This window comes from Hipposideros armiger, unplaced genomic scaffold, assembly GCF_001890085.2.
Source record: "Hipposideros armiger isolate ML-2016 unplaced genomic scaffold, ASM189008v1 scaffold_82, whole genome shotgun sequence".
NCBI lineage: Eukaryota > Metazoa > Chordata > Mammalia > Chiroptera > Hipposideridae > Hipposideros > Hipposideros armiger.
Window position 1 is genome coordinate 750245 of NW_017731432.1, and position 22886 is coordinate 773130.

The window sequence follows — 22886 nt, forward strand, 5'->3', positions numbered from 1 at the left end:
GGGCGGGGGCGGCTCCCCGCGCCGCGTCGGCCTCCTGGGCAGCCCCCTGCCGCCGGGCGCGCCCCTCCCGGGGCCGGGCTCGGGCTCGGGCTCCGCCTGCGGCCAGCGCTCCTCGGCTGCGCACAAGCGCTACCGCCGCCTGCAGAACTGGGTCTACAACGTGCTGGAACGACCCCGCGGCTGGGCCTTCGTCTACCACGTCTTCATGTGAGTTTGCGACCCCGCGTGCCCCCGCGCTCCCGCCCGGCGCAGCGCCCGCCCGAGCCTGGGCTCCCGGGGGATGGCTGTTCCACCCTGGCTCCGCCTCCTGTCCCCCATCCCCACGGCCGACCCTCATGTCTCTCCCTCTACGCCTGAGCTCGATTACTGATCCCCCCCCCAACATGACCCTAACCCCCAATCTCCAAACCTTGACCCTGGCTTCAACTCACCTCTGACCTCTCTCACTTCAACTCCTTATTTCCATCCTGACCTCCAACCCCGGCACTTCCGTCCCAGGTACTCCCCACAACCAGCTTCTTGTCCCCCATCCTGTCTGCAATCTGGAGCCACTACAGTGGGGCTCCCTTTTTCTCCTCCTCACCTCTCTCTCTCTCCCTGTGTCCCAGGCACAAAGGGGACTCTTTGGGCCCCATACACTTTCTGTCACCTTCTCCCCAGCTCTGTTACTATAGCGGCTCCCACCCGGGCTCCCCTTGGAGATGTCCCTCTCCAGGGACAGTCTCCACCCCAGCCTAGGGCAGGCCTCCAATTGTAGGTGTCTGGTGGTCGCAGTGAGCCACCCGAGCTCTGACACTCGTGTGCTTTCGGACTTAACTGAGTCTTCAGCCTCCCTTCCACCCTCGACTTCCCAGCGGCAGCAGCGGGCTGCCCTGCCTGCTCTGCTGCCGGGCTGGCTAGCCTGCCCAGCTCGCTGGCCGCTGCACCAGGCCTGGCTCTTGGCAACCGAGGGAAAAAGAAAGAGGAGAGGGGTAGGTTTGGAAACACTGACACTGTGGTCCCCCTCCTCCCCCTCACCAGGCTCCTACAACTTTAAAAAACACTGACCCCTCTTGGATGTAAAGAGTGAATTTTGGCAGCTCAGAACTCAGTCTGGGGGGACGGCCTGGCCCAGCTTGGAACTTGAGAGGCCCCGCGGATATCAGTTGAAGGGCCAGGCCTGGCGCTGGGACTCTCTGAAGTGCCTGAGGGAGAGAGACCTCTGGTTCCTGGAAAATGTGCTGCGGTTAATCCCTTCTTGTTGCCCCTAGAGAGGACCCTTTTATCTTGGGTCTCCTGAGTGGTTCTTTTGTCTGTCCACTTGACTGCCTGACAGTCCTTCTGCCTGTCTGGCTATCCCTCTGCCAGACTGAGTTTCCACCTGTGTGCAAGTTGGCCTGTTCATTCATCTCTCTGCCTAACTGTCTGACAGTCCTTCTGTTTGTCTCTTTCCATCCTTTTGTTGACTTGTCCAATTATCTGTGTGCCTGTGTGTCCGCCTGTCCGCCTGACTGCCTCACTCTTCTACTTGTCTCTTTCCACTGTCTTTTGGTCTGTTTTCCTGCCTGTCCCTCTATTCCCTGCTTGCCTGCCTCTGCCTCATCCTAACTGGGTTCACAGAATTTCAAAGGTGAAGGCGAGAAAAATGCTGGCAGAGGGGCCCTCTCGCCACAGGGAGGGTAGAGGCAGCTTACTCTCAGCCAGTAAGCTCCTGGGGTGGCTTTGTGCAGAGATCCCAGCTGGGCAGGCTCGGGGCAGATAGTTAGGACTGCTGAAGATATGAGGTCACACTTAGGGTCAGGGTCAATGGTTAGGAGTAGCCTGACCCCCAGTGCCTATTGGGAGGCCTGGAATGAATATTTTTTTGCTGCAAAGAGAGCTGTTGGAGTGATGGAGGTTCTATGTTGGTGTACAAGGGACAGTGGGGTTTGGGGGTAAGGGGCAGGGGAACTGCTAATAAGAGTGGTTGCATTGTGGCACCTTTGTCCACACTGCAGCCTCGGGTGCTCAAGGAGGGTGAGACACTCCACAGGGAGCAGCTGCCCCTCCTTGGGCTTCTCTTGGGAGATGACTTTTCCAAGCCATGTCTGGGCCTGGGGAAGCGAGTAGGGCTCTGAGATAGAGGTCCTTAGTCCCCACAAGGGTCACTAAAGGTGAAGGACCTGTCTTGTGTCCCCTGGCCAGCCACTGTCTTCACCTCCTCTGGAAGGCCTCTCCTTCCTCTCTAGGAGCTAAATCCGCTGGTACCTTTGCCCCACATCCTGCCTTTCAGGATGCCAGGAATGCCCTGGCTAGGGACATGCTTGTTCTGACCACTTGTCCCCTGGAGTCCAGAGCTGAGGCATCTCTCAGGAGCTCTAGGGGAGGAAGTGCGCTGTGATCTCAGGGAACTGGTCACCCACCTTAGAGATCAAAGGAGGCCGAGGGGTTCAGGAGTCTTACCTCTTGTGTGCTGTGTGATCTTGGGTTGATCACTGGGCCTCTCTGAGTTTTCGATCTCTAGGCTATCAAAGTGGATAGAAACCCTAACCCTGTGGCCTCCCTCTTGGATGAAGTAATGGGTGGGAAAGAGCTTGGTGAGCTGCAAGGGCCTGTCAGAGTGTGAAGGATGGATGTTATTATTGGGACTGGGGGAGGCGGCTGCACAGGAGGCCTCTCCTGTTCTTGAAAAGCTCCAGATGTGGGGTTTCTCAGTCACTCATGGCAGGGTCTTGGGTGAGCCACAAAGTGCTTCCTGCTGTTGGACTTTGAGCCCTACGGGGCACTTTTGGTCAAATCTCTTCCCCCCTCCCCAGCGAGCCTCAGAGGCATCCCTAGTGAGGGGAGTCCAATGTGCAGTTAGCTGACTTCCTTCCCAGAGTCTCAGGCCCTGGTAGGAGGGGCCCCAGCAGAAAAGCCTGGAAGTGAAGGGCTCAGGAAGGAGGGAATTGGGGTGAGCCCGGTCCATTCACCCCCTCACACCTGCCATCCAAGTCTCACTGGACCCCACACAGAACCTGCACCTTTCCTGGCACTGAGGTGTGGGAGATTGCCCAGAGGACAAGCCCCGATTCCATCTCTTCTGCCAGCAGCTGCGGCCTCTGGGAAGTGGGAACCGCTGACTCCTGTCTTCTCCTTATTGAGATCTGGAATGAGGGATTGCTGGCCCCTCTCTGAGCTCTCCCTCCTCTCTTCAGGCCCTTGGTCCTGTCACCAAGTCCCTAACCTCTTCCTGTGCCCTGGCCCCTGATTTAAGTCCTCAATCCTTCACAGGCCCTGCTCTCTGAATTTTGAGAAATAGCACATCACTGCCTATCATGCTTTTTGAGCCTTTGGAGGAATGCTCATCTCCCTGCACCCCTTCAAAGGCCGCCCCAGCCTCCCTCTGGAAGTCAGAGGGCTGAAAGGGGCCGGGACAGAGCAAAGCTCCATTTCCCCCCATCTTCCCTGAGCCCCTGTGAGACTGCGGCTCCCAGCCCCCAGAGTCCAGCAGACTTTCTCTAAGTGAAGGTTTACGCTCTGTAAACATCCTCTGTCCGCCTTGTCCCTGGGGTCAGAAGCTGTGGGAATGGGGAGGAGAAGAGGTGGTGGCCATTCCTGGAGCCCTCGGACTCCTAACCCCAGAGGCCCCCTCACTTCCCCGCTGACCATCTGAGAAGGAACGTTGCCTGGGTTGGAAATAACCCCAGCAAAGGGCACCCACAGCCCTCAGGCATCCCTGCCAGGTGGGTCCTCATATTTGACAGCCCCATTTTGCTTATGAGAAAACTGAAACTGTGGGGTCCAAAGTCACCCAGTAAATCAGTGGCAGATGCAGGTTCAGACCCGAAGACTCCTAACTCCCTGCCTAGGACCCCCTCCTGCTCCCTATGGCCGCTTATGTTAGCTCTTGGAGTTTAAACTGAAATTTCTGATCACGTGTGGAGTATCAAGCTCTGTGCTGGGCACCGTGCTAAGCTCTCTATAAACCACTCTCATACGTCCTTCAACAGCGGGCGAGGCGGGTGCTGTTATCCACCTCATTTGCAGGCGAGGAAACTGAGGCTCAAGAGAGGTCCCCAGTGAGCATGGAGGAGCCGTAGCCGGCAGCTGGGCCTGACTCGGAGCTGTCTTTCTCGTGCACCTCAGCTTCAGCAGTACCCCTTCCCCAAGCTCCTCAGGAGCAGTCCTGTGTCATTTGTCCCTCTGTTCCCAGCACCTAGCATACAGGCCGCAGGAGGCGGGCAGTGGCAGGATGTTGTGGAACTGAATGGAAACTGCCCAGCCTCAGCCAGTGCAGTCACACTATTGCTGTACATGGTTTTGCACACTCGCATATCCCTGCTACATGCCTATCTGTCTCATGCACATACTCACTGCCACTTGGACACACATGCCCATGGATGTCACAAAGGCACAGGTGGCGTACATCCAATGGAAAGAAATCAAACGCACAGCTGCTCTTACTGACTTCGCAGACACACACCTGGGCCTGTGGCAGGACAACAGAATACAGTTGTCTCTGTTCCTTGAGTGTTTTGCCGTCGCCTGTCCACACGGCAGGGCTGCCCTTATGGGTCTGTGTGTTCGTGCATCCGCCTTGGAGGGCGGCCTCAGACCATGTAGGGGTGGGGTGGCAGGCTTCCTAGAACTTTGCTTGCCTTCGCTCCTCCTTGAAGGGCCCTCTGGGGTCCTTCTGCCCAACCCTATGGTGGACTGGTGGGTACACCAAGGCACAGAAAGGGGCAGATACTCCGCTAAGGTCACACCTGGCAAGTCAGTGGTAGGACTGCCAGGAACCCAGGCCGTCTGCCTCCAAGATCATATCTAAATGTTTACATAATATTTTTCCTCACCCCAGCCAATAGGGAAGACTGAGGCTCCAAGAACTTGGCTTTATGACGGGGAAAATCTTGGAGTGTGACCCAAACCCTATCCTTTTGTTTGGTCTTACGTAAGAAGGGGGTAAGTGGAGAGACCATCCTGCCAGCCTTCTAGCCCTCATCCTCCCCCCTTTATGCCCCTTTACTCCCTCTTTCCTGAGTTCTCTTTTGGGGTCACTGGAGCAGGTTAGATCTCTAATTGCCAATGACTCCACCCCAACTCCATAGTACATTTATTCCTTCCATTGAGGAAGCCCTGCTGAATGTCTGACTTCAATCCCTGTTGCTGCAGAAGGCTCTATTCTCAGAATGGTGGTGCCAGAAGTGTTTCAAGAGGTGCTTTTATTCAGGCTGATGGCAGCACTTTGAGTGGATGATTAATTTAAGGTTCTCTGAGCCAGTCAAGGGAGCTGAAACTGCTTGGGGAGCAGAGAAAGAGGAAGGCTCCGCAAGCCCCCAAGGCCCAGCCCCTGCCCCAGTCCCCACCCCCAGAGCGAGGCCCTGCAGGGAATGTCCCCGGCTGGAGGTTTTCTTCCTTTCTTGCCCTGATGTGGATCTTTGGCCCAGCAGGGAATTCTGCACATCTGACCTGGGCAGCTCTCATTAACCGTGGGAGCTGCCAGGCAGGGGCTGCAGGAAGAGGGAGACTTGTTATTTCTCCAGAGGCTGTCCCACTGGGGGTTAAGAGCACGGGGTCTGACAGACTTGGGTTCATTTCTGGTTCTACCCTTAGTTATGTGCCCTTGGGCAAATTATTTAATTTCTCTGAGCTTCGGTTTTCTAATGATAATAATAATAATAATAATAATAATAATAATAATAATAATAATAAAATAGCTGCCTCTAGAATTGTCAGGGCTGAATGAGTTAAAGCACCTGACACCATGCTGGGCACAAATGTCCGCCATCATTGTCACCACCATTGTTATCAGAGTGTTGTCATTATCTTCGTTCTCCACACCGGGGAGAGGTTTGACTGGTGTCCTCGGCTTGGCGTGTGGCATGCGTCTAGGTGTGCCGGGGGAAAAAGCAGGAGCTTTGGCTGTGTTATGGGCGAGCTGCTCTCCCGGGGAGCCCCAGGATGCGTCTCTGTGGACTTCTGAGGAGCGTCTAGGATGTGCCGTGCCTGTGAGGAACCTCTTCCTTTCGGTCTCTTATTTAACCGTCACAGCCATTATATCAGGCGGGCACTGTTATTACCTTCATTTCGCGAGGAAAGTGAGGCCAGCGAAGGGTTGGCACTTATGTGCCCAAGGTCACATAGCTAGTGAATGGTGGCACCAGGACTTCAGGGTCCCTAGGACCTTATTCATTCCTTCTTTCATGTGACAAATATAGTGAAAGAGTGTCAACTGTGTGCTAGGCCTGGGGAGGAAGAGGGAGGTGGACCTGTGCCCTGCCCAGCAGAGGGATGGAGGGCACAGCGAGGAGACTGCTGAGCCTGCCGGGACCGCTGGCCTTTCCTGCTCCTCTCTCAGGGGCTTGAAGAGAGGTCCGGGTGTAAGCGTGAGCATGTCCGTGTGTTTACGGGGAAGAGAGGAGGGTGTATGTGAGAGTGTCACTGTATGGCCGAGGTGTGGGCCTCCTTGTCAAACTATGTGCAGCTAGCCTGGCCCCAGGGAGGTAGAAATGGAGCCAAGGTGCTCGGGGGACAGCCAGGAACCCCTGGGAGAGGAGGGCAATCCCCTACTCTCTCCTGAGCATATCATCCTGGGGAATGGGGATAGGGAATCCCAAAGGAGATTTAGAGATCTCAGTCCCAACACTTATTGAAAACATGTCCACCCCCTCTTCACCCTAAACCCCAGCCTCACTATCTCCCTCTGTAAAATGGGGCTAAAGAAGCAATGGGGCTACAGAAGTATGAATGGAAGGAGACACTATCTCAGAGCCTTGACTCTCGTAGGGTTGGGGGGATGGGGAGTTTTTCTTCTAGCACCTTCTCTCTGGGTCCCTCAGAGGAGTGGGCAATATTTAGAAGGGCACCCAGGGGGCTGCCTGCTCCTCTCCCCGCATCTGAGGGGCTGGGAGAAGGTGCTGGTCAGATCTCTGGGACTCCAGGCTTTCTGGGCAACTCTGTCCCTAGGGCAGGATCTGTGTGCCCTGGGGGTTGGCACCTGGGGGGTGAGGAAGGAGGGGCAGCCCCAGGCAGCAGACTAATTGGGCTGGGAATCCGTGGGCAGCGCCTGAGGGAGGGAGAGAGGCACAGGGAGCCGGGAGCTCAGCGATGCCTTCCCTCTTCCTTTCCTCCTGGAGATTTAGGGTGGAATGGGGTCCCTGGGCCAACCCGAACCTCTGCAGGAAAATCTGGGTGCACTTTCTTCCGTGAGCCTTCAGACATCCAGGCCAGGCTGGTGGGACAGGGGGAAAGCTTGTTGGAAATAAATGGACCACAACTGAAGCAAAAGGGATGGAGGTCAGACAGCAGGAAGGACTGCCCAAAGACCAGGAGGTAGAGTGAGATTCCCTGGGGTACTCTTTCCAAACCTGAGGGAACCCATGTCTAGCTGGGCTGGATAAGATTTACTCTGATAATTGTTCCTATCAAGCAAGGGGCACCCTTCCCTCACCATATGAAGGATGCAGAGCAGATAGAGCCTGGGAGGGAGTGATCAAATCAGGTGCACTTGGCTTTCGGGGGGTGGAGGTGGGCACAGGCTGCCTTTCCTCCGCAATTCCTTCCCTGCTGCTCCTCCCTGGGAGCCTTAGGCCTGTCCAGGTCACTGTCTTTGGGTTTATTTTTTGCTGGGCTCGGCTGTCCCCTGGGAGGGGAGGGGGTAGGCAGAAAAGGAGGGGAGAAGGAACAGCTCTGTCAGCACAATCCCGGGCGCCTCTGCTCCTGCCTTCCTTGGCCTGGGCTGCCACCCTCTTCCAGAGGGACCAGCCGCTGGGCACAATGGGAACCCAGACCCCTGTGGGACCTCCTCCCCTGGGGCAGCACCAGCAGGTCCAGAATAGGCCTCTCTACCCTCACCCTTTTCCCATTCATCCCGCCACGGAGCATCAGAGCCAAAGGGGCCTCAAAGCTGAAGCAGATCCCTGGCTTCATTTCACAGATTGAAAAACTGAGGCCAGGCGAAAGGACTCGGCACACATGGGGCTTCTCCACCTCCCCTTCTCAATAGATGGGAGTTGTGCTGGAGGAGCTGAGAACCCGGGACAGCTGCCTTCCACCCTGATCTCAAAGAGAAAGAGCAGCCCCTGATTTCATTCGCTCATCCAGCTCTCTGACCTCTGGGAATTGGTGGCAGTCTGCTGGGAGAGACCGAGGACGGGGGAGGAGAGTGTGGCCCGTGGCCCAGCAGAGGGAGGGACGGACGCTCAGTCTGGGGGTGCCATGGTGTCAGCCCCTCCTCCTATGTCTTTTAGCTTCCTTTTTTGTTGTTGTTAAAAAGTAAGCCCTATTTTACAGATAGAGAAATTAAGGCCCAAGGTCAGCATAGCTAATAAGTTGTAGAGGTGGGATTCAAACCCAGAATGAGGCTCCCTGGGATGCTGCCAAGGCCCTGCTCGAGGTCAGAGGCTGTTGGGCTCCCTCTTCTCAAACATTCCCCTCCCTCGACTCTTGTCAGCCTGCCTCTGGCGCTTCTGTCTTGGTTCTGTCAGCAGCTCTGCCCCCTCTTTCTGCCCCTTGAATGTTGGAACTCCTCAGGGCTCTGTCTTGGGTCTTCCTCTCTGTGCACAGTTTCCATGGGGGGTGGGTCTCATACACACCTGCGACATTGGGGATCTCCTTCGTGATGACCGCCTCCCGTCTGCCGCTTCATCCCTGAGCTTCCCATATAGCGGCCTGTGGATGCCTTGCCTCTGCACGCACTTCCTCAAACTCAGCATCTCCCTCCAGACCGCCCCTCCTCCCCTCCCACAGTGACGCTCCCACCCCCAGTGCCCTTCCCTCAAGCTCATCCTTTGCTCTTCACCTAAGAAACAACTTGTGGTGTCTCCCAAATGTGCTGTTTAATGCGCTGGGTGCTTTTCCTTTTGCCTCAAACGCCTGCCTCTCCCACCCACCCCATCATCTAACGAACTCCTGTTCATCCTTCAAATCCCAGTTTGAGCACCACCTCTTCTTGGGATCACCCCCTGCCCACTCCCATCCCAGGTTCGACTGGGGGCCCTTCAGAGTCCCCCGAGCTCTGGTCACCCAACCCTGTGTGTTCTTCTGCACTCTTCCGCATCAGACTGTGAGGTCTGGGTGGTGGGGGGGTTGAGCACAGTGCTTGGCACTCGGCTGATAATTAGTGAGTTTGCTGAGCCAGGAAATTAAGGTGGTGTTGAGGGTGGGTGGAAGGATGAGAAGGGTTTTGCCAACTAGAGAGAAATTGGAGAAGACCCCTAGGTCCTCTGTGTGCAGGCACTGAGCAGGCAGTTCTCGTGGTTTTTGTCCTGCGTGCACTCCAGGCAGCAGCTAGAGCACAGGCTTTCAGGTGGGACTCTTCACCCCAGGATCTGCAGAGTCTGGTGTGTCCAGGACCCTGAGCACAGGTCCTGGATTTTCAGGCTCCCCTGTGGGCAATGGGGAGCCATGGGCAATAGCAGGACAGGGAGGCACCAGGCTGGGAAGCAGCCTGATCTTTTCCCATGAGCTTGCCCTCTGCAAACATTTAGTTCTCCCAGTATGGCTGTGGCAGGCACTGTTATTGTTCTCATTTCACAGATAGGAAACTGAGGCTCAGAGAGGAGAAATAGTGTGCACCAAATGACAGCTTGTCCACGGTGGAGTCAGGATTCGAATCCATGTCCATCTGGATCCCAAGCCCAAGCTCCAAACTGTTCTTGGACACTTCAGCAGACCCATGGAGTTTTTCAGTGGCCTAAGGCAAAACCGAGGGAAATAAGGACAGTGTGATGACTTTTTCATAAAGCTAAATTTATTCCATTTAAAGGACTGTCTTTTAGTCTGAGATTATGTCCTTTCTTTTATGAAATGATGGGGCTGGGAATTTTTTTAAAAATGTCCTTACTTGGCAAAATAAAAAGTTGACAATCTTACGCCATCCCCAAAGTGTTTTTTAAAATTTTATCGGTGCGTGAAATCCCTGAGTCTGGGCGCGCCATCCTGCATCCTCCCTCCTGAGCTCTGGGGCCCGAGTGGGAGGAGCCTGGGTAGGAATGGAAGGATTAGCATAATGGAGGAGCGGTCAGTTTCCACTGTCTACTCCTCCTGGGCCTCAGGGCCTTCACGACCTGGAGTGCAGTGAGGATCAGCCCAGGACTCTTGCCAAGATTGGAGTGTGGGGGCAGTAGGGTCAGCCAGAATCAGTGCTCACCCCTCAGTTAAAGGAGCACTGGACCGGGAGTCAGAAGACTGGGGTTTGGTTCCCACCTCTGCTTCCTAAAGGCTGTGTGACCCCAGGCAGGTGACTTGACCTCTCTGAGGCTCTAGCTTCTGTCTATATAGAATGATCATTATCATTTCTACCTGCCCACCTCACCCTGCTGCCTCCCGCATCAAGTGCTTCCTAAACTACAAAGTGCTGTGAAGAACAAAGGGCTTGTTGTGCTTTTGCTATTCTTATCTCCTTTTACACTTGGGTCCTGGGCCCCTCAGCTCATCCTAGCCTGCATTGGTTTGAGCCCTGAGGAAGGGACGTTGCAGGGGTGGGTGGGTGGTATGTCGGCCCTGAAAGAGCAAATCGACCAGACTGGCAGCTCCTTTCCTCAGGAGCCCCAGACAGGCTGGAGGCCTGGGGAACTCTATGACAACAATGCACTTACCAGAGCCAGGCTCTGCGTTCTAACAGAGTTCTCATATAGTAATAAGATTCATGGTCTAATCTATATCAGGTATTGTGCCAAATGTTCTCCACATGCTACCCCATTTAATCCTTTCAAGAACCCTATGAGGTAGGCACTGTCATTACCCCATTGTATAAAAGAGGACACTGAAGCTTCAAGGTTCAGCATGTGCCCTGCTGAAGTGGTGTGCCCAGCCAGTAAGTGGTGAATGCCCAGCGGAAAGGGAATTTCAGCCTGAGTGTGCAAGGAATCTGTGGTGTGAGAGGGCGGGGGCAGGTTTGCAGAGTTGCAGTGGGAAGGGTGGGTGGGGGTACTCATAGTGTGGGTGGGAGGCGTGGGTGAGGTGGTAGTCAAGAGATACCTTCCTGCTGGGTGGCTTCCAGCAGTTACCTCCTTCTCTGAGTCTCAGCCTCCCTCGCCTTCTGTGACTCAATAACAGTAAAGATAATGATAGCAAATACTTATTAAGTATTACAGTATGCTAGACACCACTCTGAGAACTTGCCGTGCCTTCTCTCACTTTTTCCTCTCATCACCCCAATGAGGTCGGTACGATTGTATGCCCATTTTCAGATGAGGAGGCGGAGGCACAGAGAGGTTGAGTAACTTGCCTGGGTTTAGGTAGTTCTAGGGGTTGTGGTCTTACCTGACATCCTATGCCTAAGTTGCCCTGATGAGCCTGCCTGCTGGGAGGCGATGAAGACCAGTTGAGGCTTCCAGTTCAAGGTCCTATCCCGCACCCCCGTTTTACACTGAGGACTCACTCCTTTCTTGCTCTCATTTGGGAAGCCTTCTCTAGCAGTCCCTTGGGGTCAGGCCCTACCCCAGATGCTGGAGACAGAGGAGTGAATCAGACCCTCCCCTGCTCCCTGGTGGAGATGGGCCAGGAGTTTGACAGTTGTCTAGGCACCATGGGGTCCTGTGGGAGCCCAGCATAGAGGGGCCAAACCCAGCCCCAAACTGGGCATCGCCAAGAAGGCTTCCTGGAGAAAGGTTTAAGTTGAGACCTGAAAGATACGTAGGAGTCGACAAGGCAAAAACGAGCAGGGAGCGGCATTCCAGGCAGAGGGACCAGCATGGACTAGCTCAGAGGTGAGGCTGAGCATGGCATTTACAAAGAACTGCAAAAAGTCAGGAGGGTGGGAGCCTCGAGAGGGCGGGAGGTGTACAGAGAAGAGGCTGGAACATGAGCAAGGCCAGGCTGAGAACGTTGGGCTGAGGAGCAGCGACTTCTGGGAGGAGACCAAGTTCAGGAGAAGGAACTGAAGATGGGAGAGCCATAGGCAGATTGGTATTTTAGAAACACCTTCTGGGTCGGGCAAGGAGGATGGTAGGGGGAGATTCTGGCGGGAAGCCCTGGAGATGCCGTCCACTTGGCCTTTTCTTCCCTCTGCCTCCCCTTCATGCCTAGCCCCCTGAGCAGCTCCTCTGGAGCAGCCCGCTAACCCTGCCAGGGCCTGCCTGGACCTGGCCTGGAGCCCTAGGACTTTGCCTGTAGGGAAAGTACAGCTGCTTATGCAAAGCTTGGTCTGGGGGAGGGAAGGTGTGCGTGGCTGAGCTAAAGGAGGCCTTGGAAGCAGAGGGGGTGGGTGCGGCCCCAGAGCTGCCTGCAAAGGGGCTGTAGGGATATGGGCTTGGGGTCCATGGGGGTCTCAGAACTTAGAACCACCCCATGAGAGCACTCAGGGATTTGGCCCAGCGAGTGGTGGGGTGTCTTGGAGAAAGGGGCAGAGCCCAGGTGGCTCAGCCTGCCCCAGCTCCCCTCTCCCTTCCTTTCTCACAGCTCAACAGGTTGTGGAAATCACTGGTCTCACTCTCATCCTACTGATGGGGAAACTGAGGCCCAGAACAGGGCATGGACTAAACTGGAGCCCAGGCTCTGTCCAAGAGTCTCAGTTGTCCCCAATAATAAACAACAGTAAAAACCTTTCAGCAGAGCTGGTTGCCCTGGTTCCCTCTGGGTGGTTTTGGGCAGGTATCTTCACATCTCTGAGCCTCAGCCTCTGAGTCCAAAATGCTACCTCTTACTGGGCGTCTACTTCCCACTTGATAGTCTGCAAAACACTTTAAGGCATACCTGGCCCAGGGTGGGGTTTAATTAATGTTTGCTCAATAAATCCCACTGAATTCTTATAACCCTGGAGGAAGATATTATGACACTATTTTACACTGAGGCTCAGAAAGGAGAAATGACTTGCCCAAGGTCATTCAGCTAAGACGTGGCTGATATGGGGTGGAGCCCATGTATCCAAGCACCTGTCTAGGACCCTTGATGGACCCAGCCCCAACTTTGAGCCTTTGCTGTCAGTGAAAATCAGCTGAAGTTCCAAGCAAGAGCTATCAGTCAGCTGGGCAGTGTGTTCATGTGTGTGTGTGCGCGCGCACGTGCATGCATGTATAAATGCAACTTGGCCTGCAGACTGGACCTCAGCTCACATCAACCCCTGTGTCTCAGTGCTCATGCCAGGCTGCAGCTGCTGCCCCATGGGGAAGGGGACATTTCCACTTGCCCTCCTGCATCGAGGGTTTTTTTTCTCTTGGCTTGGCTGGCTGGGGAGAGGAGCTGGCTGTGGTATGACCAAGGATGGGGTCTGGCCATCTAATGCCCTGCACATGACAGGCATGGGGTGGGCACCAGGCTGGGAGAGGGATTTGCACTCTCCTAATCCGGGGGCTGTGGCCCTCCTCTGTCTTGGCCAGGGCCGTGGGAGAGCTTTGTCTCTGCCCCTGTGCCCAGTGGCCCCAGCTCAGATCCCTGGCATACACCCAGCTCCTCCGCTTGGGGCCTTCCCCTGCCTGCTCATACTCCCCACCCTCCCACGATTTGAGCAGAGGGACTTAATGGGGGCAAATACTGGGCCCGCTTGGAGCTGATGGAGATGCAGTGTTATGCAGCATTTGGGGCTGAAGGATGGGGGCAATGCCAGGGAGGCTTAGGGGCCATGTTGGAGCAGGGTTAGGGGGAGGATCTGATAGGGGTGCAGAGTTGGAGTGTTTGGGGCTAATCTTGGGCCACCCCTTCCAGGAGCAATTTGGCTACAAGTCAGGGAGGCAAATGTGTGGGCCCTGCCCCTCCCTCTCTGGGCAGTAAACACAGGCGTAGCCCAGGAGACGGCCAAAACATCCCGGCCCCCTACAGTTATTTATACCAGAACTCCCTCTCCTTCTCCAGCCTGGTCTCTGGCCTCTCAGTCCACTCCTGAGCTGGGTGACCTGAGTTGAGGATCAAGCCCCCTGTCAAGGTAGGAGGCCCCAGCAGAAGGCCTACTCTGGATTGAGCACTCATTACATCCCAATGTCCTGTTCATTGGAGCCACTGGTCCTACTGATCAGAAATGTGTTGATGGAGGCCAAGGCCTGGGCAGGAGCCCCGGCTTGAGCCCTGGATTTGCTCTCGTCTGCTGCATAACTGTGGTCTCTTGTACCTCGTAACCTCAGCTTCCCTTGCGTTCTGTAGGAGGGGAAGGGTCTAGATTAATGCTTTGCAAACTGTTTTAGCAGAATATCTGGTTCTTCAAATGAAATGTGACACAGGAGCACAGTACATAAAACAGATCAAAGCAGGGCTTTTCTGGGTGGAGTCCAGGGTGGGGGCCCAGAATTCTGCCTGCTCAGCCTGTGTGGCCCCCCCATACCACCAGCCCCAGAGCCTGCACACGGCCTGCCTTATTTTACTGTAGAACACATTCCAGGTAACCCTGGAGTTCCCTGGCCAAATTCCCACCGCTGCTTCCAGGGCTTGCACAGGGCTCTTTCCTGATTCGCCATCCTGAGAGTCGCTGTTGTATGAGCACTTGAAGGCCCACAGACAGCTGTTTGCAGCCCGTATAGATGGAGCCTGGGAGAGCAGGCCAGGGCAGCCCCAGGAGTGTACTGTAAGGCCCCTCTTAGTGATGGATGAGCCCCGTGTGGGATGAGAAGGGGGCACACCCTGGGCTGCAGACTGGAGGTAGTAGGGGCTAGCTGTCCCTCCCTCCCAAATTCCAGCGTGGGACTCCAAGGAATCCAGCGTTTTAAATTCAAACCTGGTGCTGGATCCTTATGAAGGTGTATGTGTCAGGAAGGATAGAACATATTTTATTGAACAGCTTGTAAGTTTGATTTAAACTTTTAAATATTTAGACTTATGATATATGGCTCTCTATTTGTATGTACTCTTTCTCAGCCCTGCCAGTATTTGGGGTGGGCTTGCATCGGCCCTCCCTCTAGCCACCCAAGACCCCCTTTCTTCGAACTCTTGGGGTTCACAGGACAGTGGGAAAATCCCAACTCGCTGATGCTCAAGGCCCTGGTGACGTGGGTCTTCCTGTTCCCTCCCATTTACTGTCTGAGCATCTACTGGGCCAGCCTGGGTGATGTGGGGGAGTCAGAACTGGCCTTGCCCTTGGTGGATGGATCCTAATGAGGTGGTGGCTGGGGGTGGACAGAGGCAGGAACAGCCTCACTACAAGGGGGGCCTGGGTGCCCAGAGGGCGTCAGGAATCCCACCAGGGCCTTGGGGTGCACTGTTCCCCAAAGCAGATCAGGGATTCTGGGGGAGAAGAGAAACAGTGCAAGGACAGGAGAGAATACAAAAGTCACCAAAGTGGAAATGTACAGGGTATGCAGGGGTGCAGTATGGCCGATGCTTAGTGTGGGTACAGCCTCATGCTTTGGGCTGAGGAGCTTGGGTTTTAGACCACAAGCAATGAGGAGCCATTGTCAGATTGTAAAGGGGGGTGGGGCACTCAGACTGCAAGGCAAGTGGACTGGAGGTGGAGATGGGGGTGGAGCTGGAATCTGGTGGTCAGTGACAGGGAGGCTGGAGAGAAGGGGAGTGGAGGGAGTTCTTTGCTGGACAGGAGCAGGAAATAGGGGCCAGGAAGAAAGAGGTGATCTCAACTCTGCCTTCTAAAACCTCTTCTAGTTCCTTCTCCTTCACTCTTCCTTGGTTCTTGTCTCCTTCTCCCACCTTTCCATGGCCCTGGGTCTCCAGGCTGGGGAGAGAGGAACACCATCCCAAAACCCCCTCCCCAAAGCAGTCCACAGAGGTGGTGGAGTGGGAGGTCACAATTGTGTAAAGGGGACCTGCTCATTCATTCATTCATTCATTTATTCACTAAACAAATATTTATCGAGACCCCACAATGCACCAAGTGCTGCTCCAGGTGTGGGAGAGATCATGGTGAACAAGATAAAGTTGCTGCATCCATGGAACTTACATTATGGGGGCCCAGGGCCAGGTGGTATCCACTCTTTGGCTCTCTGGTCCATGCCCCTGAATGCCCGGGGGTGGGGACTCTCCCCCATTACCCGCTCACTTGTTCCAGCTGCCCTGTTATTAGCACCCATCTCTCAGGACACTGAGGAGGGGGTTCCAATGCCCAGGGCTCCAACCCCAGGGACCAACTGTCTCCATAACAAGAGGCTTGGGGATCAGGACCTGGGCTCAGGTGCTAGTTCTTTTCACTCTCATGATCTGGAGCCCCTTACGAGGACCTTCCTGGCTTTAGTTTCTTTGTCTATCAAGTGGGGCTTTGGGGAGGTCCTGAGGAAGTGAGGGAAAAGACCAGTCAGCTCCGTTATTGCCCGTTGATGAACAGCTCCTTTGGCTGTGAGTGGAAGTGGAGGGGTGCCAGGAACACAATATCATCATCATCAACGTAAGATAATAATAGCCGCTATCTATTGTGTTCACTGTGGGTCAGCCCTGTGATTCTTCTCATTTAATTTATTCCCCACCAACAGCTCTGTATGGTGGATTGTCTTCCCTCCCCATTTTCCAGATGAGGAAATTGAGTCTCAGTAAGGTGAAATGACTGGCTTGAGGTCACACAGGAACCTACCCGACTCTGGAAGCCCTTAAGGACGGTGCTATGAGGGTGCTGCCTGGCATCTGCCCCTCCTGGGCACTCAGCCTCGAGAGTAGTTGTAACCCAGCCTTAGTGCCCTCCCAACCCCCTTGGGGGCTGGCACCACCCCGAGCCTGGGCATTGGGTCCCGCGACACTGGCCAGGGCAGTACCAGGGGCCGGATCAGGCCACGACCCGAATTAGGGGGCTTGGCACCCCTGGGTCCTGGGGTGCTTAGTCCTCGCACCCGGCGTTGGTGGGTGGGCGAGCCCGAGGCAGTTAGGGTGTCAAGCCCCCTTCTGCTCCCACGTCCTCGGGTACGCGGCGGCACCTTCACACTTTCCGCTTGGCCCGCTGCTCGCCTTTCAGGCCGCCGCGTTTTCAATTGTTAATTTGGAAACGGAAAAAGAAGCCGGCCGGGCGGGGGAGGTAACTGGAGCCGCAGCACCGCCCCGGCCCCTTCGGCGTGCGGTGCCCAGTGTCGCCGAAGCCCCGCCCTTCCCAAGCCCGGAGCCCTGCCCACCACTGTGTCCTGCTCCCAGTCGTGCCCCTCCCTTTCTAGTTTGCTCCTCCCAGTGCCAAGACAGCGGGGCTAGCCCGGCGGACCCCGCAGAGCGGAGCCGCGGAGACTCCGCGGGAGAGGAAGGGACCCCTGTAGGGGAAGGGGGCAGAAGGCCCTGCGGGAGGAGGAGTCCTCCGGGAGCCCTCCTCTCCAGGAATCCCTCCTTTCTGAGGAGCCCCGCCTGGTGTCAACCTCCTCTGTGTCCCCAAGTGAACCCAAGCCTTGCCCTAACCCCTCAGCGTGGGTTCCCCCCCCCCACGAGGCAGACCCCTGCCTCCAGACTGTCGCACCAGGGATCATTGGCACTATTCCACAAACGGAGAAACTGAGTCCCAGAGAGGGACAGTTCATGTGCTCAAGGTCACACAGCCAAGGCTGAATTACTGAGTCTGACAGGGGTCAGGGTCAGAGCTGAATTGAAGCCCGTTTTTTTTGGCTCTGAAACATGTAGGTCCTGTAGGGCATCAGGACCATAGATGCAATTTTCCCCCTCCCCTGACCTCCAGCTCCCTTTCTGTGATTAATGAGCTATTGGAAGTTCTGCTTTGGTCTACCCTGACTCCTCCTTGCTATGGCTTATACATTCAATTATAGGGAACTTTTCGAGGTAGAAGGCGATCCCTCTTGATTTTCCATATACACAAGGAGCGCCATGCCAATGAAATGTAAAAGACCCTCCTCTGGAGACTCTAGAAGTCCCTCAGGACTGGCAGTTTCAAAAGCTTCCGGGGGCCTCACTTCCCATTTGGGAAGCTATAGTAAATCGAGACTCAGAGATAGTTTCCCAACTCAGCTGAGTGGTGGCAGAGTCAGTACAGATAGCCCGCTGATGCAGGTTCCTCGCTTTGTCCACATCCCTTTACCTCCCCTTGGGCTACCCCCAAACCGTGACACCTCTCAGAGTCACCAAGCAGGCTGCTGCATTTTAGAGGATCCTGAACCAGCTGGAACCTCAGGCTGGGCAGCCTCTCCCCTTAAAGGCTGAAGAAACTGAGAGGGTCTGTGGATATGCTTCCAACTTCCAGCCTAAGACCTTCCTAACCATCCTTCCTTCCACCTTGGTTGTGGAACAGGCCCAGAGAAGTTGCGCTCCTGGCCCAAGTTCACACAGTAAGCCTTTCCCAGCTGAAAGGGCCCACTGGAGTCAGTCTTGCCGGATTCAGTCTGGCTGGTCCAGGACTTGGGTTTCCCATGGGAAGCAAGGTTCTCAGAGCAGCTGTAACCAACTGCCCCAGGTGTGGCCTGTGAGTGCGCATGCGGCAAAGGCGCTGAAACACCCCTCAGTGTGGGGTCCTCCATGGCTGAGTCTGCAGGACTCCCAGGCTGAGCTCAGTCTTGGGGTCCTACACTCCCCAGGGGGCCTGGCCCTCCCATAGGCTCCTGTTCCACCTCGTCAGCTCTTGGTGCCCTCTCTGCTCCAGGAGTGCTGAGAGCCAAGTGGCAGGGACTGAGCTCTTCCCCTGTTTTGGATTCTTCTCTCCTTCCTCCGTCCCCCTTTGCACAGGTTCTGCTGATTCAGAGGACAGAAGGTTCCTTAGAGGTGACCCTGACCTCTGCCAGGCTCAACTAGCCGGAGGCCTGGGCATTCCTTGAACCCAGTGCCACCCTGTCACACACAGCAGGAAGGGCAGGGGCTGGCTCAGCCTGATGCCAGAATGAGGGAATTGTTGAGGTGGAGGTGAGGGCTAGGTGCCTGGGTCCGTCTACAGAGGGAAGAGAAATCAAAAGAACATTTCCCCGTAGGAATTGGGAAATCTTGGTGCTAGGCCCAGCTCTGCCTCTGATCTACTATATGATCATACGTAGGTCATGCCCCTCTCTGGGACTCAGTTTCCCATTTATAAGAGGATTGATTGACTCTAAGGGATCTTTCAGTGCCAGAACATAGTCAGTATCTGATGACCTTTTGCCACCTCTACTTTCCCCTCTTACAAGTCCCCATCATCTCTCGCTTCGATTATACCATTAGCTTCCCAACTCACATAGGGCAAGGGCTATTGCTGCCTCCCTCACCTCCTTCCTGCATCATGGTCTATTCCCCACTCAATAGCTTGTATGATCTTTTGCAAGCATATCAGATCATGTTACTCCTTGCTCAAAACTCTCCACGTCCCTTGTAGTAAAAGCCCAAATTCTCACAGTAGCCAGTAGATGATCTGCTTCCCACCTCCACTGCCTCTCTGCCCTCACAGCCTCCCACTCTTCTCTTGCTCACTCGCTCTGGGAGCACTTCTTTCTTGACGGTTTTGGAACACACCAGGCACCCTCTGGCTCAGATCTCTTGCTTTTCCCTCTTCTCCCAGATGTCCGCTCACACCCTCATTTCCTTCAGATCTCTGCTCAAATGCCACCTTCTCAAAGCTGCTTGCCCTGACCACTGTCTATAAAATAACCTCCCCCCAACTCCCATATTGATGTTCATTGTCCCCTTTTCCCACTTAATTTTTCTCCATCATCATCTGACATTGTTGTCAACATAAGAAACGTCCAAATCTGTAGAGAATTTTTATGAGTTTATCTGAGCCAAACTGATGACATATGCCAGGGAGCAAGATCTCAAATGCTCCGGAGAATCACAGTTTTGCAGCTTATTTCATGTTAGAATCAAAGGAGGAGACCTAAGGACGGTGCATGAAATCCATTGGTGGTAGGTTAAGAGGGCGGGAGAAAGCAAAGCCGGGAAATCTCTAGGATTGGATAAAAGGCAAAATGGAGAAACACATACTTCTTTTACAATGGTAGGTACAGGATAGTTAATAATTTACAGTAAATAAAGATGGTATGTGGGCAACAAGATAACAATGAGGGGCTCTGTGGTCTCGTGCTCTCGTGGTCTTGTGCTCTGGTGCTGGCGGTTGTGCCTTCGAGAAAAAGAAAATTACTCTGACTTCGCAAAGGTCTGTTATCCTAGATGCATAAGAGTGATAGAGCTCATCAGGTAAAGATTGACCTTTGCTAAGAAAGCTATAGGCCTGTGACTACCTGCTATGACCTGCCCAGTGAGGAATTTGTGATCAGAAAATCCTGTGTGGTTACTTTTGGTCACCGAGTTTATCATGCCTGCCATGTGGCCACCCTGAGCTTGTGAGGGTTATTGCATAGCCTCTTCTTTGTTCACATTTTGAACCTTTATTTGCTTATTATCCATCTCCCCCCATGAGATGTAAGCTCCATGAAGGGAGGGACGTTGTCTGTCTTTGTGCCCGGCCCCTGGAGAGCAGTTAGCAAATACTTACGGAATAAATGAATGAGTGAGTCACTGAGTGACTGCTCTGTGGCTCCGGGTTGTGTGGTTCCTGGGGTTCTGGGGTTGCTGCCTGCCCGGGTTCCCTCATAACCCCGCCTGCTGCAGGAGAAGTGAGGTGTGGAGTCAGGCATGGCCAGCAGGGTGACACACTGGGGAAGGAGAGATCCAGTGCTGAGGTCGTCCCCTCTCTCAGGAAACTTTTACCCAGCACCCATTCTGAGTTGGGCCCAGGGCATTCAAGGTGAAAGGGACAAGACCTCAACCAGCTCTTGGTCTGTAGGAGGAGGCAAGTAATCAGAGCTTTTCATGCCCTGAGGTACATGCCATGATGGAGGTGAGCACAGAGATGGGAAGGGGACATTAAGGAGCACTAGGCGGAGGCTCCTCCCTAGCCCAGTGGGGCTGGAGGAGGGGCAGCATAAGCGAAGGTGGGGAAGGCGGAAAAAAGGTCCTGCTTGCTGTTGTTGGGGAACAGAGTTATGACAACGGAGAACCAAGTGCCAGGTTGGGCAATGAGTGGGGGAGAGTGAGGTGGCAGGTGGGTAAGGACCTTCCTTGCAACCATGCTAAGGAGCTCGGTTGGGCTTAATCCTGCAAGTTGGTGGATTTTGCCCTCTTTTAAAAAGCAACAAAGCTCTTGGTTCAAATGAAATCTTATGCCAAGCTCAGCATGTAAAACCGAGTCACCCAAACCCACAAGGAGCTACTGAGGTAGAACCGAGGGACAGTTTGCATTGGCCATGTTGTTTAAGTTTCTAACACCCAGGCTGCCTGTATTCCATCCTTTAGATTGCTCTTATTTTGCTGGTCCCCTGCTTGGGAGGCCCACGCTCCATTTATTTGAGGAGTCAGCGCTGCCTGGCTAGCCCTGAGCAGATGGATGGCCCTCGCTCGCCCTTGTTCCCACCCTTGGCTCCTGTTGATGTGTGGCTCGGCCCACTTACCTGGTGCACCAGGTAGCCTGGCTGGCATGTCAGAGGGAAGCAGCATGAACAAGCAGGAGGGGGTTGGAGCAGGTCTAGGTGGGCGAGAGCGAGGCTACGACTCATTAAACACCTTGTCCAGAAGATACCACCTACCATCTCCTAGTGGGACCAAGACCATTCACACTAGGTGAAGAAAAATTGGCATATGGAGGTGGAGGACACCTACTATAAGCAAAGGGAAGACTTTCATAGCATCATGGCCGGAAGCACATTGGGGCTTCATGGAGCAGAGAGGGGGAGATGAGATCCTGGAACAGCAGCCTCATCTCCACTCCCTGCACTTCCGCCGACTTTCCTCTATGGTTCTTAGTTCCATTCCTGAGAAAGACAATCTGACTGGCTCAGCCCAACCAAGCGGGACCTTTCTTGGATCAGTCTCTAGCTGTAGATCAGTCAGTGGCGGCCAGGAAAGGGGCACGGAGCCGTGTGGTACCACGTAGAGATGGCCCTGCCAGGGCTGCAGTGGCTGTCAGGATGATCCCCAGGGCTCCCCATGGCCTTGTGCATCCTGTGCAAAGGGGCCTGGCTGAGATGATGCCGGTGGCACTGAAATCCAGCCTGTGCTCAGGGGTGGGTCAGCCCAGAGGAAGGGAGGCCTGTTTCTACTGGGGCCGTCTAGAGGGGTCAACTTTTTATAATTTTTCAGGCTAACGAGAATGCCTTTTTCTAATTGGTCCTCCAAGAGGGGGCATTTTTCCCATAGTTCGTACTATGTGCTGGCGGCTGTTGTCCCTCGAGGGACATCCTCAGAGAATCTGGGACTGAGCTCAGGGCCAGCCCTCTCCACTCCACTGCAGAAGAGTAATAGGGCTGAGGGCTAAAGGGGTTTCAGCCCTTATTGAGTTGTTCCCCACCTGCATGTTTCAGACAGGGAAACGGAGGCTCCATTGAGACCTCAGGTCTTACCCTGAGCCCCAGTGCCAGCCTCTGGCCCAGAGGAGCAGCGGCTGCGCAGCAGCCCTGGTGTGGGGCCCTGGGTCACGTGCTTTTGCTCCCTTTGCCATATTTAGAATCGCTGGATCAGGGGAAACTTCTCGTCCCAGCCCCTGAGGATTCTTGGAAAGAGCCTCGCTCTGAGGGTTGGCTGACTGCCTCTCCCCTTTGTCCCCCTGCAAGAGAAAGTAAGAGCCTGTTCTTCCCAGAAGAGCCTGGGCCCCTCTAGGCCGCACTGCACCCCCCCGCCTCTCAGGTCCAGCTGGAATCCCTTCTGCAATATCAGCTCTGATTTGGGACTTAGGAAGCCCTTTTCCACTGAAAGGTGGTGAGAGCCATGGCCTCTGCCCTCAGGAACTTGGGCTGAATGTGGACAGATTGGCCCCATCTGTCCCCAAGAGGGAAGTCAGAACCTTGCCTTCGGGGTCCTGGCCTGAGGGGTCACATACTGCCAGGGCCAGATATAGAAATGAGGGAGCCAGCTGGTGGCCAGGCAGGCAGCAGACACTGGCAGGACTGTCTGGAAGGAGGGACACTGGAGAGAGAGGGAAGAAAGAAAGGAGGCGCAGGAGGCAGGAAGGGGCAAGGCCTAGATCTGCATTTACTTTGCCCTGGTGTGGTGGTGGGGTGGGGGTGGGGGGTGTCCCCTTATCCCACACAGGCTGCTTCCTCCCTCAGGATCATCAATGCTTAAAAACAGAAACATAAAACACCAAACCAAACCGAACAAAAAATGCATGTGTCGAGCACCTGTGATGTTCTGGATTT

General features: G+C 54.8%; 1 protein-coding gene across 3 annotated transcripts in view; it reads left to right on the forward strand.

Annotated features, from left to right (window-relative positions):
* The first annotated feature begins 6 nt into the window (after positions 1–6).
* Positions 7–22886, forward strand: part of KCNQ4 (potassium voltage-gated channel subfamily Q member 4) — a 54593-nt gene continuing 31713 nt past the window's right edge. For 2 of the 3 annotated variants that reach the window (XM_019643879.1, XM_019643881.1), the window contains exon 1: positions 13723–13801. The gene's annotated coding sequence lies outside the window, so the exon portion shown is untranslated. Of the gene's footprint in view, positions 208–13722; positions 13802–22886 lie in introns of those variants that run through there. The other variant, XM_019643878.1, reaches the window with a different exon arrangement.